This window comes from Bos grunniens, chromosome 19 (genome assembly GCF_055505025.1).
Source record: "Bos grunniens cultivar Pamir isolate PY7600 chromosome 19, Bosgru_T2T1.0, whole genome shotgun sequence".
Taxonomy (NCBI): Eukaryota; Metazoa; Chordata; class Mammalia; order Artiodactyla; family Bovidae; genus Bos; species Bos grunniens.
In genome coordinates this window covers 36676959-36694640 of record NC_141183.1, presented here as the reverse complement: position 1 = coordinate 36694640, position 17682 = coordinate 36676959, and the positions used below count along the sequence as shown (strand labels likewise).

Sequence of the window (17682 nt, the reverse complement as noted above, 5' to 3'; positions counted from 1 at the left end):
TCCTTGAAACTTCTTTTCTTCTTCTTCTGATTCTTGAAATTTCTTAGGAAATAAACAGGAGAGGTGGGAGTAGAGTTTAATGATGGGGTCTATCTCAGTTCAGTTCAGTTGTTCACTTGTGTCTGACTCTTTGTAACCCCATGGACTGCAGCATGCCAGGCTTCCCTGTCCATCACCAACTCCTGGAGCTTGCTCAAACTATGTCCATCAAGTAGGTGATGCCATCCAACCATCTCATCCTCTGTCATCCCCTTCTCCTCCTGCCTTCAATCTTTCCCAGCATCAGGGTCTTTTCCAAGGGGTCTATCTAGGAGAACCCAAAGGGGCTTCCCTGGTGGCTCATGGTAAAGAATCTGCCTGCAGTGCAGGAGACCTAGGTTTGATCCCTGGGTCAGGAAGATCCCCTGGAGAAGGGAATGGCTACCCATTCCAGTATTCTTGCCTGGAAAGAGGGGCAGTCTCCAGAACAATGTGGTTCACATCAGGAAATTAGGCTTGACCCTTAGGGAACAGCCACGGAAGAACTGTAAGTAAGGGTATGACAGGGTCCTGGAAGTCACACCCACAGAGGCATCACTTCTCCTTGGAGGCCACACCCCCTTCTCCATAGAGGCCAGAGGGACGTGGAGGAGACAAATTAGGAGTATAGGATTAAAATATAGAAACTACTATCCATAAAATAGATACGCAACAAGGATTTGCTATATAGCACTGGGTATTACACCAAATATCTTGCAATAACCAGTAATGTAATGTAACCTACAAAAAAAAAAGCAAAAAACCTGGAATCACTCTGCTGTACACCTGAAACTAACACAATATTGTAAATCAACTATCATCAGATCAGATCAGATCAGTCGCTCAGTCGTGTCCGACTCTTTGTGGCCCCATGAATCACAGCACACCAGGCCTCCCTGTCCATCACCAACTCCTGGAGTTCACTGAGACTCACATCCATCGAGTCAGCAATGCCATCCAGCCATCTCATCCTCTGTCTTCCCCTTCTCCTCCTGCCCCCAATCCCTCCCAGCATCAGAGTCTTTTCCAATGAGTTAACTTTGGCATGAGGTGGCCAAAGTACTGGAGTTTCAGCTTTAGCATCACTCCTTCCAAAGAACTTTAATTAAAAAAAAATAGTACGCTTGCCAAAGTTATCAGTCCCCCAAGGATTGGCACTATACATACTTCAAGGATAACAAAGAAAAATAGTTTCCTTCAGAAAGGAGTATCTTTGAATTTGAGGTATTATAAAGGTCATGAAATCTTCCAAGTTAAACGGAGTGTCTATTTTGTTTAATTATAAGAAATCAGTGAGCACTTGTAAAAACCTAAGATGATGAAGTGGCAGGACTTCCTGGTGGTCCAGTGGCTACCCCAAGCTCTCAACCTAGGGGCCCTGGTTCAGTCCCTTGTCAGGGAACTAGATCCCTCATGCCCACGGGGCAAGAATTCACATGCCTCAAGGGAAAAAAAAAAAAAAATCCTGCATGCTGTAACGAAGATGGAAGACCCCTTGTGCCAAAACTAAGACCCAGCATAGCCAAATAAATGAATATTAAAAAAAAAAAAAAGGAAAAGTGCAAAGACTAGCTAGGCTGGGGCTAGATAGAGATAATACCAAATTGACAGTGTTCTATTTGTTAAGTTTTTAAAAAAATTTTGGCCATGCTGTGCAGCGTGTGTGATATATAGTTCCTCAAGCAGGGATAGAACCCACATCCCCTGCAGTGCAAGGCAGATTCTTAACCACTGGACCACCAGGGAAGTCCCCTAGATATATCTTTTTAAAAGGCTAAAACAAACGTCACTTTCTAAATTCCCTGTATTTGCTTTATAGGTCAGAAAAGTTACACCACACTATTATTTAAAAATACATAAAAGTGAGAAGGAAATGGCAACCCACTCCAGTATTCTTGCCTGGAGAATCCCATGGACAGAGGAGCCTGGAGGGCTACAGTCCATGGGGTTGCAAAAGTCAGACACAACTTAGTGACTAAACCATACATGTGTTCAACTAAATTGGTACAATTTAAATTTTATAAATCTTTATAAACTAGCTCTTACAAGTATTAGGTAAAATTGAAAAACATGTGTGGCTATGAGTTATTCCATTTATACTATCTGGGTAGAAAGTTTTAAGATGGCATATATTTCTGACCCTGCTGCTGGGAAAGGCTGAAGGCAAAAGAAGAAGGAGCCAGCAGAGGAGGAGATCGTTAGACAGCACCACCAACTCCATCAACTTGAATTTGAGCAAACTCTGGGAGATGGTGGAGGACAGAGGAGGCTGGTGTGCTACAGTCCATGGGGTTACAAAGAGTCGGACACAACTTAGCAACTGAAGGCCAACAATTTTTCTGATGAGTGCTTATTGTCAATAATGATTATGTTTTATGGTATTAGTTTTATGGTATTATATACTTTCTAAAATTCTTTTTTTTTTAATTTTATTTATTTATTTGCCTTGCCAAGTTTTAGTTGTGGCATTTGACATCTTTACTTGTGGCCTGTGAATTCTTAGCTGTGGCATGTGGGATCTAGTTCCCTGACCAGGGATAGAACCTGGGCCCCCTGCACTGGGAGCACGGAGTCTTAGCCACTGGACCACCAGGGAAGTCCTAGTACTTTCTACAATTCTTAATTGCTTATGAGACCTTAATCTAAATCAAGGTTGAGGTAACTGAGTGGGTAGTTTTATTTTATATGGAGGCTACTAGTGAAAATAAAAATTACAGAGCAGAGGAAATAAAGCATGGTCATTGTACAGCTTCCAGCTACCTTTTTGAGTAACATATTTTTTTTTTAGGAGAACCAGTAAAACTTATTTAAAAGAACCAGTGCTTCCCATGCACTTCCCACGTGTGCAGTTAAAGAATCCGCCTGCCAGTGCAGGAGACTTGGGAGACTGGGGTTCAATCTCTGGGTCAGGGAGATCTTCTGGAGGAGGAAATGGCAACCCACTCCAGTATTCTTGCCTGGAAAATCCCATGGACCAAGGAGCCTGGTGGGCTATAGTCCATGGGGTCACAGAGTCTGACACGATGGAGCGCACACACGCACACACACACACAACACTTCTCATACTGATGGATTTCTTAGTCTCAGTGAGGGGAGAAAATTCTGGATCCTATAAAGGGACATAGTGTGTGAATGGGTGGGACATATATTGGAACTAACCCAGCATTCTTATGTCTCTGGGTCTTAGGTTCTTCCTGTGCAAAATGCCCAGGTTTTATGGCATCTAAACTTCCTTTTCACAGCTATTTGTAAGGCCTCCCCAGACAGCCATTTTGCCTTTTTTTTTTTTTTTTGCATTTCTTTTCCATGGGGATGGTCTTGATCCCTGTCTCCTGTACAATGTCACGAACCTTAGTCCATAGTTCATCAGGCACTCTATCTATCAGACCTAGGCCCTTAAATCTATTTCTCACTTCCACTGTATAATCATAAGGGATTTGATTTAGGTCATACCTGAATGGTCTAGTGGTTTTCCCTACTTTCTTCAATTTAAGTCTGAATTTGGCAATAAGGAGTTCATGATCTGAGCCACAGTCAGCTCCTGGTCTTGTTTTTGTTGACTGTATAGAGCTTCTCCATCTTTGGCTGCAAAGAATATAATCAATCTGATTTTGGTGTTGACCATCTGGTGATGTCCATGTGTAGAGTCTTCTCTTGTGTTGTTGGAAGAGGGTGTTTGTTATGACCAGTGCATTTTCTTGGCAAAACTCTATTAGCCTTTGCCCTGCTTCATTCTGTATTCCAAGGCCAAATTTGCCTGTTACTCCAGGTGTTTGTTGACTTCCTGCTTTTGCATTCCAGTCCCCTATAATGAAAAGGACATCTTTTTTGGGTGTTAGTTCTAAAAGGTCTTGTAGGTCTTCATAGAACCATTCAACTTCAGCTTCTTCAGCGTTACTGGTGGGGGCATAGACTTGGATTACTGTGATATTGAATTGTTTGCCTTGGAAACGAACAGAGATCATTCTGTCGTTTTTGAGATTGCATCCAAGTTCTGCATTTCGGACTCTTTTGTTGACCATGATGGCTACTCCGTTTCTTCTGAGGGATTCTTGCCCGCAGTAGTAGATATAATGGTCATCTGAGTTAAATTCACCCATTCCAGTCCATTTCAGTTTGCTGATTCCTAGAATGTCGACATTCACTCTTGCCATCTCTTGTTTGACCACTTCCAATTTGCCTTGATTCATGGACCTGACATTCCAGGTTCCTATGCAGTATTGCTCTTTACAGCATCGGACCTTGCAGAGGAACCAGAGATCAAATTGCCAACATCCGCTGGATCATGGAAAAAGCAAGAGAGTTCCAGAAAAACATCTATTTCTGCTTTATTGACTATGCCAAAGCCTGTGACTGTGTGGATCACAATAAACTGTCGAAAATCCTGAAAGAGATGAGAATACCAGACCACCTGACCTGCCTCTTGAGAAATCTGTATGCAGGTCAGGAAGCAACAGTTAGAACTGGACATGGAACAACAGACTGGTTCCAAATAGGAAAAGGAGTACGTCAAGGCTGTATATTGTCACCCTGCTTATTTAACTTATATGCAGAGTACATCATGAGAAACGCTGGGCTGGAAGAAGCACAAGCTGGAATCAAGATTGCCCAGAGAAATATCAATAACCTCAGATATACAGATGACACCACCCTTATGGCAGAAAGTGAAGAGGAACTAAAAAGCCTCTTGATGAAAGTGAAGAGATGGATGAGTGAAAAAGTTGGCTTAAAGCTCAACATTCAGAAAACAAAGATCATGGCATCCGGTCCCATCACTTCATGGGAAATAGATGGGGAAACAGTGGAAACGGTGTCAGACTTTATTTTCTTGGGCTCCAAAATCACTGCAGATGGTGACTGCAGCCATGAAATTAAAAGACGCTTACTCCTTGGAAGGAAAGTTATGAACAACCTAGATAGCATATTCAAAAGCAGAGATATTACTTTGCCAACAAAGGTCTGTCTAGTCAAGGCTATGGTTTTTCCTGTGGTCATGTATGGATGTGAGAGTTGGACTGTGAAGAAAGCTGAGCGCTGAAGAATTGATGCTTTTGAACTGTGGTGTTGGAGAAGACTCTTGAGAATTCCTTGGACTGCAAGGAGATCCAACCAGTCCATTCTGAAGGAGATCAGCCCTGGGATTTCTTTGGAAGGACTGATGCTAAAGCTGAAACTCCAGTACTTTGGCCATCTCATGCGAAGAGTTGACTCATTGGAAAAGACTCTAATGCTGGGAGGGATTGGGGGCAGGAGGAGAAGGGGACGACAGAGGATGAGATGGCTGGATGGCATCACTGACTGGATGGATGTGAGTCTGAGTGAACTCTGGGAGTTGGTGATGGACAGGGAGGCCTGGCGTGTTGCAATTCATGGGGTCGCAAAGAGTCGGACATGACTGAGCGACTGAACTGAACTGAACTGAACTGAAACTTCCTTTATATCACCCAGAACTGTACCTGGCAATTTACTGCTCAATCTATCAAGCTGTTAGAATCACACCCACATGTGACAAAACATACTGAACTCAGAATTTCTGTTAAGCCCACCTATATCAACAATTTCAGCTTGATGTTAAATAATGCTCCTCTTTCCCTTGGCTGTCTGCCCTCAAAATCTGCTCCCCAGAAAAGTCCTTGGAATTGTGTTGACAGTAATAAATAAAATATCTCTGATCTTCTCAATATGCAAACTTTCTCTTCCAGAATCTGGTAGCACACTTACGTGTGGTTTACATTTACATGTCACGTCCCTTTCTGAGGACTGGCTCTTGTTAAGGAGTGGGTACTGAGGGGAGTTGTTGGTTGGTTTTCTTGCATGGGATCTTCTCTAGTGAGGTGGCTCCATCGTGTCTAAGCCAGTGAAGAGGAGGGGAGGGAAGGTTCATCTCTAATAGGACAAATGCCAGGAGCCTGACTCCCTTTCTTGGATATGCACTTAACTATGGAATTTCACCTAACGAGGAGAATAGAAGATAAAGTTCCTATGAACTTTCTTTCCAGGCAATAACTGAACTGACTAAGTAATACAAGATAACATGGAATGATAACATAACTGTTTTGGGTACGAATAAACATTCTATTACATAAGAGTGTTTGAAGCAAAGCATTTGGAGCTCAGCTAGCAGCTTCTTTTTTTTTTTTTTTTTGTCTCCACTATAGCTTTTATTTTTTTTAATTTTATTTTTTTTAAATTTTATTTTATTTTTAAACTTTACATAATTGTATTAGTTTTGCCAAATATCAAAATGAATCCGCCACAGGTATACATGTGTTCCCGATCCTGAACCCTCCTCCCTCCTCCCTCCCCATACCATCCCTCTGGCTAGTGCATCCCAGTGCACTAGCCCCAAGCATCCAGTATCGTGCATCAAACCTGGACTGGCAGCTCGTTTCTTACATGATATTTTACATGTTTCAATGTTATTCTCCCAAATCTTCCTACCCTCTCCCTCTCCCACAGAGTCCATAAGACTGTTCTATACATCAGTGTCTCTTTTGCTGTCTCGTACACCGGGTTATTGTTACCATCTTTCTAAATTCCATATATATGCGTTAGTATACTGTAGCTAGCAGCTTCTTATCTTCATAAAAATTATTTATTTCTTTTTGGTCGTGCTGGGTCTTCACTGCTGTGTGCTTTCTCTAGTTGTAGCAAGTGAGGACTACTCTTTGTTGTGGAACACAGGCTTCTTAATATGGTGGCTTCTCTTGTGGCGAAGCCCAGGCTCTAGGGTGCATGGGCTTCAGTAGCTGCAGCTCAAGGGTCCCCTGCATTGGCAGGTGGATTCTTATTCACTGGGCCACCAGGGAAGTCCGCTAGCAGCTTTTTAAATGCAACATTAGGTGGCAGTTAACTCTAAAAGAGCAGAGGAAGGAGAGTAGTGACTCTCCACATTTGGTGAGGCTCCCAGATTTCTAACCTATCGTGAGACAGGGAGTGAGTCTGAGGGAGAATTATTATCTTATTGTAAATCTGGCTCTTCCTCTAGTGAGGTGGTAACACCATGTCTAAGCCAGGGAGGAGCAGCATCTTCAGGAAAAGGTTAATAAGGACTTTCAATCCACTTCGTCTTGCCAATTGGAGGCAGACCAGTCATTCAAAATTCACAGCTCTCACCGGGGAAGCAGGGTGCTTAGAAAGTTGAAGCACCAGTGTTTCCCTGAGGGTGAGAAGCAGTCCGGGCTGGCGGAGAGCATTCAGGCATTCCGTTTTCCACCCAAGATCTGCCCTCCTGACCTAAACTGCTAGAACCTATGTCAAAGAATCAAGCTAAGATACTCAATCCATTGGCCATGGTGGTGCAATTCCAGTCATGACCCAGAATGGATATTGGGGCTCGGGGCACCCAGCTTGGCTCTGATAGGCATGATCTCTTGGTAACAGTGTGTGAAACACAGATATCTGGGGACCAAGCTCAGAACAAAGTCCAGAAGCAGAGGCTAGGAGCCAGAGAAACGTGGTGCTGAGCCAGGGCCAGGATCTGAGAGGGAGAGAGGGGGCCACTGGGCATCGTGGATCAGAGACGCAGCATCCCAGGGCACAATGTTGGTCTCTGCAAAGGTAGACCCATCCTTAACTATGAGCTGAAGAGCGGCATTTGTGACTGGGGAGGAACAGTGTGTGTGTTAGTCGCTTAGTGGTGTCTGACTCTTTGTGACGCCACCGACTGTAGCCCACCAGGCTCCTCTGTCCATAGGATTCTCCAGGCAAGAATACTGGAGTGGATTGCCATTTCCTTCTCCAGGGGATCTTCCTGACCCAGGGATTGAACCCAGGTCTCCTGCATTGCAGGCAGATTCTTTATCGTCTGAGCTATAGGGAAGCTGAAGAGAGGCATTTGTGACTAGGGAGGAACAGTAAAGCCAACAAAAGGGGCCAGTGCTCTCCATCCCATCTATCCTGCTCATATCCTACGTTGGGCCATAGATGCACACACTCCTGATGCCTGAATTTCCACCATTACTTGGACTTTGAGCCTCTTTCTTCTCAGTTAAGAAGCAGTTCCTGGGGTTTCCCTCCTGGTCCACTGGTTGAGAATTCGCCTGCCAACGCAGGGGATGTGGGTTTGATCCCTAGTCTGGGAAGATCCCATATGCTGTGAAGCAACTAAGCCCATCCACCACAAGAACTGAACCAGCACTCTAGAGCCCACAGAGCCCGTGAGCTGCAACTACTGAAAGCTGAGCTCTGGAGCCCATGCTCCAAAACAAGAGAAGCCACCGCAATAAGAAGCCTGCACACCGAAACTAGTAGCCCCTGCTCCCTGCAACTAAAGAAAGCCCATGCAGCAACGAAGACTGAGCACAGTCAAAATAAATAAGTACATCTTAAGGGGAAAAAAAGAAGCAATGCCTCCATCAGTGATGGACAATGTGCTTCATCTATGAGAAGTGAATCTGACTGCTTGAGTCCCAGGGCATTTAACCATCCTTCAATTATCTGTCCTATATCACCCCGTCCCCACTTTATTTTCTTGGGTTCCAAAACCACTGTGGACAGTGACTATAGAAATGAAATTAAAAGGTGCTTGCTCCTTGGAAAAAAAGCTATGACAAACCCAGACAGCACATTAAAAAGCAGACATCACTTTGCTGACAAAGATTTGTCTTGTCAAAGTTATGGTTTTTCTAGTAGTCATGTGTGGATATGAGAGTTGGACCACAAAGAAGGCTGAGGGCTGAAGATCTGATGCTTTCAAACTGTTGTGTTGGAGAAGACTCTTAGGAATTCTTTGGACAGTAAGGAGATCAAACCAGTCAATCCTAAAGGAAATCAACCCTGAATATTCACTGGAAGGACTGATGTTGAAGCTGAAGCTCCAATACTTCGGCCACCTGATGCAAAGGACCAACTCATTAGAAAAGATGCTGATGCTGGGAAAGATTGAAGGCAGGAGGAAAAGGGGACTTAGAGGACGAGATGGTTGGATGGCATCATCGACTCAATGGATGTGAGTTTTGAGCAAACTCCGGGAAATGGTGAAGGACAGGGAAGCCTGGTGTGCTGCAGTCCATGTGGTCACAAACAGTCACACAGGACTGAGCGACTGACAACACCGCCTGGGAAGCCCCCATCTTCAAAAGATAACTGACAAATCCAGGAAGGCTCTTTAGCCTACTTTGAGCTTTGTGCGCCACCTGCTGACTACCAAGCAGTACTAGATGGAGGAACCTCAGGGTGCCCACAAAGCCAAGAGAAACAGGCCAGCTGTGGGGAATTCAGAGCTGGCCTAAGAACTTTGAACACTTCCTGCCTCCCTGTGAATAAAACAAGAGCGGCCAGAAGGGCCTGAATTTTCCTTCTGCGGTTTATGGTGGGCTGGGGACTCTTACATAGTGATCACAGTCCTGGGGCAAAATGACAACACCAGCACTGTGCATTTATTTTGTATATACATTTTTACATTAAAAAAAGATTTCATTTTTCAAAAATTGAGTGACTGAATAGATACTTGAAATCCCAGAAGGAGGAATGGAGTCCCTGATGGGCTCAGAGGCTCCCACTTCCGACAGTCTCTCCATCACAGGATTTCAGAAGAGTGGTGAAGAACATAGGCTCTGGACTTGCACTGCTTAGGTTCTAGTCCTGGAAGAAGGAAGATTGAACGTGTGTGCTCAGTCGTGTCCAACTCTTTGTGAACCCATGGACTGTAGCCGGCTTCTTTGTCCAGTCCTGGATCCACACAGCACTTATCAGCTGTGTGGCCCTGAGCAAGATTATACTTTGTCCCTAGACATCCTTGCCTACTGGCTGGGCTGATTAGACAAGCATGCTAAAAAAAAAAAAAAAAAAAGCAACAGGTGTCTGTCTGTCCAATGGAACTGTGAACAAACCAGGCATACTTCCTTGACAGACAAAAGAAATACAAACCCAATAACATGTTCACTCCGGAGAAGGCAATGGCAACCCACTCCAGTACTCTTGCCTGGAAAATCCCATGGACGGAGGAGCCTGGTAGGCTGCACAGTCCATGGGGTCGCGAAGAGTCGGACACCACTGAGTGACTTCACTTTCACTTTTCACTGTCATGCATTGGAGAAGGAAATGGCAACCCACTCCAGTATTCTTGCCTGGAGAATCCCAGGGACAGAGGAGCCTAGTGGGCTGCCATCTATGGGGTCACACAGAGTCGGATACAACTGAAGTGACTTAGCAGAAGCAGCAACATGTTCACTCACTTAATATATATGTATTGAGTGTTTATTACTTACTGTCCCTGTACTCTGGGAGGTGAAGATGAGTTGACATGTGGTCTCTGCCACCACTGAGATGCTTATAATCGAGTAGATGTCACCCTAATGTTTGACCAAAACAGGACAAACCAACCTTGATCACAACTCCTTCCTCCCCACATACCTTTCTCTCAAAAGTAACTAACATACTGACTTTGATAGCCATCATTTCATTGCACTTCTTCTTGGTTTTATCACTCAAGTGTGCATGTGTAAACACTGTAGTAATGCTCATTAATTAAACATGATATGTCTTTTACATCTCCTTTACTCCATAGTTTCTCTCCTTTACTCCATAGTTTCTCCTTCCCTCTTTTCCCTACCCTTATAATTTATGTTGGAGAACCCAGGCTGTTTGACCAGTGGAGTTACTGGATTTTGCTGATTGGCTATTGATGGTGCAGTTCAACTCCTCTGTCCCATGTATTTTCCACAACCAAGCAGCTAGATCAAGAGACTTGATCTGATCCAGATTTAATCCTTTTTGCAAGCCTACATTAATGTTGTCATCATTCCTTTTGCCAGGAAAGAAAGAGTGGAGTAAACAAGCAGGTTCCCTAGACTATGGGGGCACCTTAGGAAGGCCGTGTATGTATTTCATCCCATCCAGACCAGCAAAGCTAACATATATGGATACGGCTAAGAACAAGGAAGAAGAGCAGGGTCTGCTAATAGTAATGATACAGTAGGAATGACTGTGGTCAGTGACCAGCTACCCTCGAAATAAACTCAGCAGCTTTAGATACTGAAATAGGAACCAATGACAAGTACAGCTACTTTGAAACTCCTGCAGGTTTATCAGCTTTCATCCCATAGGTATAATCTTTGGATTTGCTAATGCCAAGATTAGCATTGTGAATCTCTTTGAGTCTCTCCCCTTCCCTCTCCACCCAGCCTGGAACAGTACCTAAAGCCCACCCAGAACTCTACGGCTGTACAAATTCAAGACACTAACCTACATGAAAAGATGCTTAACTGAGAATTATTAGAGAAATGCAAATCAAAACCATAATGAGGTATCACCATACACCAGTCAGAACAGCCATCATTTAAACGTCTACAAAAAATAAATGCTGGAGAGGGTGTAGAGAAAAGGGAACCCTCCTACACTGTTGGTGGGAATGTAAGTTGGTGCAGCCACTGGGGAAAACAGTATGGAGATTCCTTAAAAAAACTAAAAATAGAGCCACCTTATGATCCTGCAATCATTCCTGGGCATGTATCTGATAAAGATGAAAACTCTAATGCAAAAAGATATATGCACATCATATTCATAGCAGCACTATATACAACAGCCAAGACATGGAAGCAACCTAAATGTCCATCAACAGATGAATGGATAAAGAAGATGTGGTACATATATACAATGTTATACTATTCAGCCATAAAAAGAATAAAATAATAAATACCATATGTAGCAGCATGGATGGACCTAGAAATTATCACACTAACTGAAAAGTAAGCCAGAGAGAGATCAAATATCATATGATATCACTTATATGTGGAATATAAGAAAATGATACAAATGGTTACCAAAGGGGAAAAGGGTGGTGGGATAAATTGGGAATTTGGGATTAACAGATACACATTACTAGATATAAAATAGATAAACAACAAGAATTAACTGTATAGCACAGGGACCTATTTCAATGTCTTGTGAACGTGAACATGAAAGTTGCTCAGTCGTGTCTGACCCTTTGCTCAGACTGTAGCCCACCCAGCTCCTCTGACCATGGGATTCACCAGGCAAGAATACTGGAGTGGGTTGCCTTTCCCTTCTCCAGGGGGATTTTCCCGACCCAGGGATCGACCTGGGTCTCCTGCATTGCAGGCCGATTCTTTAACAACTGAGCCACCAGGGAAGCCCAATAATACCTTGCAGCAATAATTAAAAGAATCTGAAAAAGTATATTGAGATGTGTATCACTGGATCACTTTGCTGTACACTTGAATAATTGTAAGTCAACTCTACTTCAATTAAAAATCTAAAACATCCTCCTTTTAATCCTTATTTTGTTCTACAAGTAACAATCAGTTCAATGCTTATCACCAGTTCTGACTCTCCAGCAATTTTGTTTTTGTTTTGTCTCAAGGTCATTTTCTAGTACTGGATAGTTTAGGAAGGACTCACAGGAACAGTATTCTCCAGCTTCTTGCATTTTGACAACAGTCTGTCTATACTTTTTATATTTGAAACCAGTTTTGTTAGATCTAAAATCCCTAACTCACATTTTTTTTCTATGAGCATCTTAAATATATCTCTTCATTTTCTTTTGGTACAAAGCATCAATTGTATCAGTCAGCATTCAATCAGAGAAGCAGAATCCTGTGAGTGATACAAAATTAGGGATTAATACAGGAATTAGACCTTACAGAATTGAAGGAGCTGTTGGAGAAGACTATGCGTGTCTGCTGCCTCTGTGACTAGCATAGAGACTAAAGTCTCTAAAAGCCAGCTCAGCTAGCAGATGGAAACTTAGATGTGAAGTGGAAGAGAGAAAGGACAAATTGGAACTTGTGAGGACAAACTGGAAACTGTATATATCTCTTTCTACTGTCAGCATCAATGGTGTGAAGCCCCCCAAGAGAATTTAGTGCATTCATCGTGGAGCTCTGTATGCTGCTGGCCCAGGACTTAAAGATCTGAAGGAAGAGACCTGGTGGGAATTTGAAGAAGCTGTGGTCCCAGGTGGTATCCCACGTCGATAAGGTGAGCCAGCAGACAAGCAGCAACTTGCGTGAGTTGCCACAGTGCCTGGGGCCCTCCTCCAACCCTCCAAGTGTGAAAACAACAACAAAATAGCTGCTCTTTCTCTTAAGCATTCCAAATCTTATGCAAATTTCTCTCTTGATCAACCCTCATCCAGAACCACAGAGGTAAATTTGAGTTTAACTAAAATGACATAATACATTACTATGCTGTTAAAAAGGTCTGATGACAATTTAATTATACTTCCCTAATAAGTCATATGCCTTTTGTCTAGATGCATCGAATATCTTTTTTCCTTTTTCTTTAAAGGTCAGTGATTTTATCAGATCATGTCTTAGTGCTGGTCATTCTAAGTTGATTTTCTTAGGTATATATTATACTCATAATATGTTGCATCGTATTTGTTCATGTCCTTTACTTCAGGAATATTTTCTTGATTATAAGTTTTAATATTTGTTCTGACCCCTTGCTCTGGTTTTTGATCGTCTTTTCTGGTATTCTTTCATTTTCTGTAATGATGTTATTTTGTACTTTTTTTTTAAGATAATTTTTTAAGAGTAGTTTTAGATTCACGGCAACATTGAGAGGAAAGTAGAGATTTCCCATAGACCCCTACCCCTACACAAGCACAGCTTCCCCCATTATCAGCACCCCGCACCGGAGTGTTACTTTTGTTAAAACTGAGGAACCTATACTGACACATCGAAGTCACCCAAAGCCCACAGTTTACATCAGGGCTCACACTTGGCATTATATTCTGTGGGTTTGAACAGATGTATAATGACACGTATCCATCATTATAGTATCATACAGAGTTTTCTCACTGTCCTAAAAACCCTCTGTGATCCACCTATTCATTCCTTCCTCTTTCCTAATCCCTGGCAACTATGATATTTTTATATCGTAACATGTGTCCACAGGTTTGCCTTTTTTGAAATGTTATATAGCTGGAATCACACAGTATGTAGCCTTTTCAGATTGGCTTCTTTCACTTAGTGAAAGTATTTGGGGTTCCTCCATGTCTTTTCATGGCTTGATAGCTTATTTGTCTTTAGTGCTGAATAATATTCCACTGTCTGAATGTACCACAGTTTATTTATCCACTCAGCTACTGAAGGGCAACTTGGTTGCTTCAAAGTTTTGGTAATTACGAATAAAGATGCTATAAACATCTGTGTGTGTATTTTTATAGTTTTGTTCTTTATTCTCTCTTTTCCTTATAGTAATTTTGCATGGCATTTCACCTCACTCCCTTTGTATTGCCGTTTCTATGTGAATTTAGTTTTCCTGTATTATTGGAAGAGGCTCTGCTCAGCTAGCATTTCTAACTTTCTAGATCGCCTTTTTTTTTTTCTTGTAATGTTCACAACCATGGTGTCTTGATTGTTGAGATTTCCTGGATCTGTTCCCCTTCCCTACTTTTATCGGGATCTTTTCTTTCCTTCATTTTTGTTGAACTTGTCCAAGGAGTTTCTCCTCAGTGTGAAGCTTTGTCCTGGCCTTAGTTGGTCGGTTTCAAGAGTCCATGGACTGTTCTAGTTCCTTTAGGTCTAATCACAGGCCCGAGCACCGACCTGCTATTAGAGTAGGGAAAAAAAAAAAATCCCTCTCTAGTTTCAATTGCTGTTCCCACATTGGCCTGTTCCCATCTGTCCTGCTGTCAGGCTTCCTGTTGCTTCCTTCCGTGTTCTCTCGCCAGATGAGATGCTGAAAACTCATAGTTCTTGTGGCTCTCGGTGGTTTGTCCCAATTCACTTGTATTACAGGATTTGTGGGACAACTTGCTGTCCAAATTTCAGTAAATATAAAAATATAAATGTAAAAATCAATGGATTTTGGGGACTTCCCTATCAGTCCAGTGGTTGGGAGTCTGCATTTTCACTGCAAAGGGCATGGGTTCAATCCCTGGCTAGGGAACTAAGATCTTGCATACCACGCAGCACAGCCAGAAAAAGAAAAAAAAAATCAATGGGTTTTTGGTTTTGATACGTAGTCGTTTATCTGTTTTTATGTGAACATTCAGGAAAATCCAAAATCTATTGCTGCCTCTGCTGATATCATCTTCCAGAATCTCTATGCACTACGTTTTATAGTAAAAAACTGAGGTATAGGAAGATTCATTGGTAATTAGCTTGTAGTGGGATTTTCTGAGGTTGCAGTGATGGCAGGGAGCCAGTGTTGATTGCTGAGAATGGGAGTGTCATTATCAGATCAGCTCATTTGAAAGATCAACTTGGCAGAGGTTTAGTGATTAGAGAAAGATACTGGAATGGGAAGACCAGTTATGACAGTATTTCCCTATTCCTAATAGGGGATTATAATAAGGGAGAGGTGAGGGGGAATGGCAAGAAATAGACATGAGAAATATAAAGGAGGCTAAATCAAGTGGCTTGGTGACTGAGGAGAGTTAGAGAGGAGTCAGAGTCAATTGAAAATTCCCAGGATGAATGTCGAGGGCAGTGGCATTGCCCCAGACATCAGTAGAGATGAGCATGAGGATCTGGTGACAGTGAGAGTGAGGGGGTTGAGGGAGAGGAGTGAGTAATTTTTTGAAAACTTGAGTTTGATGCAAGATAGAGATGTTGTATATGAATGTATGGAGCTCAGCAAAAGTTCCATGCTAGACACACATTTGGGAGTCATCCGCATTTTTTAATTTAAATAATACCAATTTAGCTGAACACATATATACTTTCATATGGGCTTCCCAGGTGGCGCTAGTGGTAAAGAACCTGCCTGCCAATGCAGGAGATGTAAAAGATGTAAGTTCAATCCCTGGATGGGGAAGATTCCCTAAAGGAGGGCATGGCAATCCAGTGCAATATTCTTGCCTGGAGAATCCCATGGACAGAGGAGCCTGGTGGGCTACAGTCCATCTGGTTGCAAAGAGTTGCAACTTAACACACACACATACACTTTTATATATTCTTAAATAATAGTGTAATGTAACTTATCTGACCTATAAAGCAAGTATAGGGAATTTAGAAAGTTACATTTTTTAGCCTTTTAAACAGACATATCTCAATTCTTCCATAAACTTAAATATCATTTTGTACTTTTATTTCACATTTTGGAAAATTCCAGGACACTATGTAGAGCCACCTTCTACCCAAAATTTACAGAACAACTTAATCTACCAGAGGGTTTGCCTTGATTTAAAATTTAGAGTGATTAAAATGATTCACTTATTTTTTCTTCTACTGATTAAAAGTAAGTTCTTCTATGTCTTAATTAAAAGTCTCAGTAAAAAGTGTTTGAGGCTTTTTAGGATCACTAAAAGTTGGCTTGATGTAAATTCATATGAGTAAAAATTTCCCTTTTACTCATCCAAACACTTTGGAGAGGTAGGAAGAATGTATTTTGAGATAAGAATATTGAGTAAATTTTTGTTAATAATATAACAGTTGTTTTGCACAGTTTATTATATAGATTTTATTTTTCTCATCAGTATGTAATATTTATCTTCTTAAAATGAGGTATAGTTGGTTTACAATATTATATTACTTTCAGGTGTGCAAGATAGTGATTTAGAATGTTTATAGATTATAACTCCATTTACAGCAGGACTGACGTTGAAGCTGAAACTCGAATACTTTGGCTACCTGATGTGAAGAACTGACTCATTGGAAAAGACCCTGATGCTGGGAAAGATAGAAGGCGGGAGGAGAAGGGGATGACAGAGGATGAGATGGTTGGATGGCATCATTGACTAAACTGGACATGAGTTTGAGTAAACTCCAGGAGTTGGTGATGGACAGGGAGGCCTGGCGTGCTGCGGTTCATGGGGTAGCAAAGGGTCGGACACAACTGAGAGACTGAACTGAACTGAACTGAACAGTTATTCTGGCTGTAGTCCCTGTGCTGTACAATATATCCTTGTAGCTTATTTATTTTATACATAGTAGTTTTTATCTCTTTTTAAGTTTTAATTTATTTATTTTTGGCTGTGCTGGGTCTTTGTTGCTGCACGGGCCTTTCTCTGGTTGCAGCAAGTGGGGGCTACTCTTCAGTTGAGATGCACTGGTTTCTCACTGTGGTGGCTTCTGAAGCCCGGCTCTGGGGTGTGTGAGCTCAGTAGTTGCGGCTCCCTGGATCTAGAGGGCACGCTCAGTAGTTGTGGCACAAGGGCTTAGTTGCTCCACGGCATGTGAGATTTCCCAGATCAGGGATGAAAACCATGTCTCCAACATTAGCAGGTGGATGCTTCACCACTGAGCCACCAGGGTAGCCCTCCAGAAATTTTAAATGGTTGTTATTTAAAAATAATTTGCACTAGTTTCACTAGAGATTGGATCCACTGAACTCCTCATAGTGTCATGTCAGGAGAGGAACCCCCTCCTACATTTTCTATTCCATCTTCTTTAGTTCCTTCTTTTTGTGCACAAAAGTACTCATTCTATTTCTTTCCCTTTCAATAGATACTTATGGCCCATCAGAAAGTGTTTAGTTTCCATCAGCAAGAATTATACCCTAACAAACTATTTACTCAATCAAAAAAAAAAAATTTTTCTGATTGAATATTAAGAACTGAGGGCTCTTTTTCTCCTTTTCTTCCCAGTTCAGTTCAGTTCAGTTCAGTCGCTCAGTTGTGTCTGACTCTTTGCGACCCCATGAATCGCAGCAGGCCAGGCCTCCGTGTCGATCACCAACTCCCGGAGTTTACTCAAACTCACGTCCATCGAGTCTGTGATGCCATCCAGCCATCTCATCCTCTGTCGTCCC

At 42.3% G+C, this 17682-nt stretch overlaps 1 long non-coding RNA gene across 9 annotated transcripts in view; it reads right to left on the bottom strand.

Moving 5' to 3' along the window:
* LOC147352186 (uncharacterized) overlaps positions 1-17682 on the bottom strand; it is a 139897-nt gene that overhangs the window by 43488 nt on the left and 78727 nt on the right. The window lies entirely within an intron of this gene.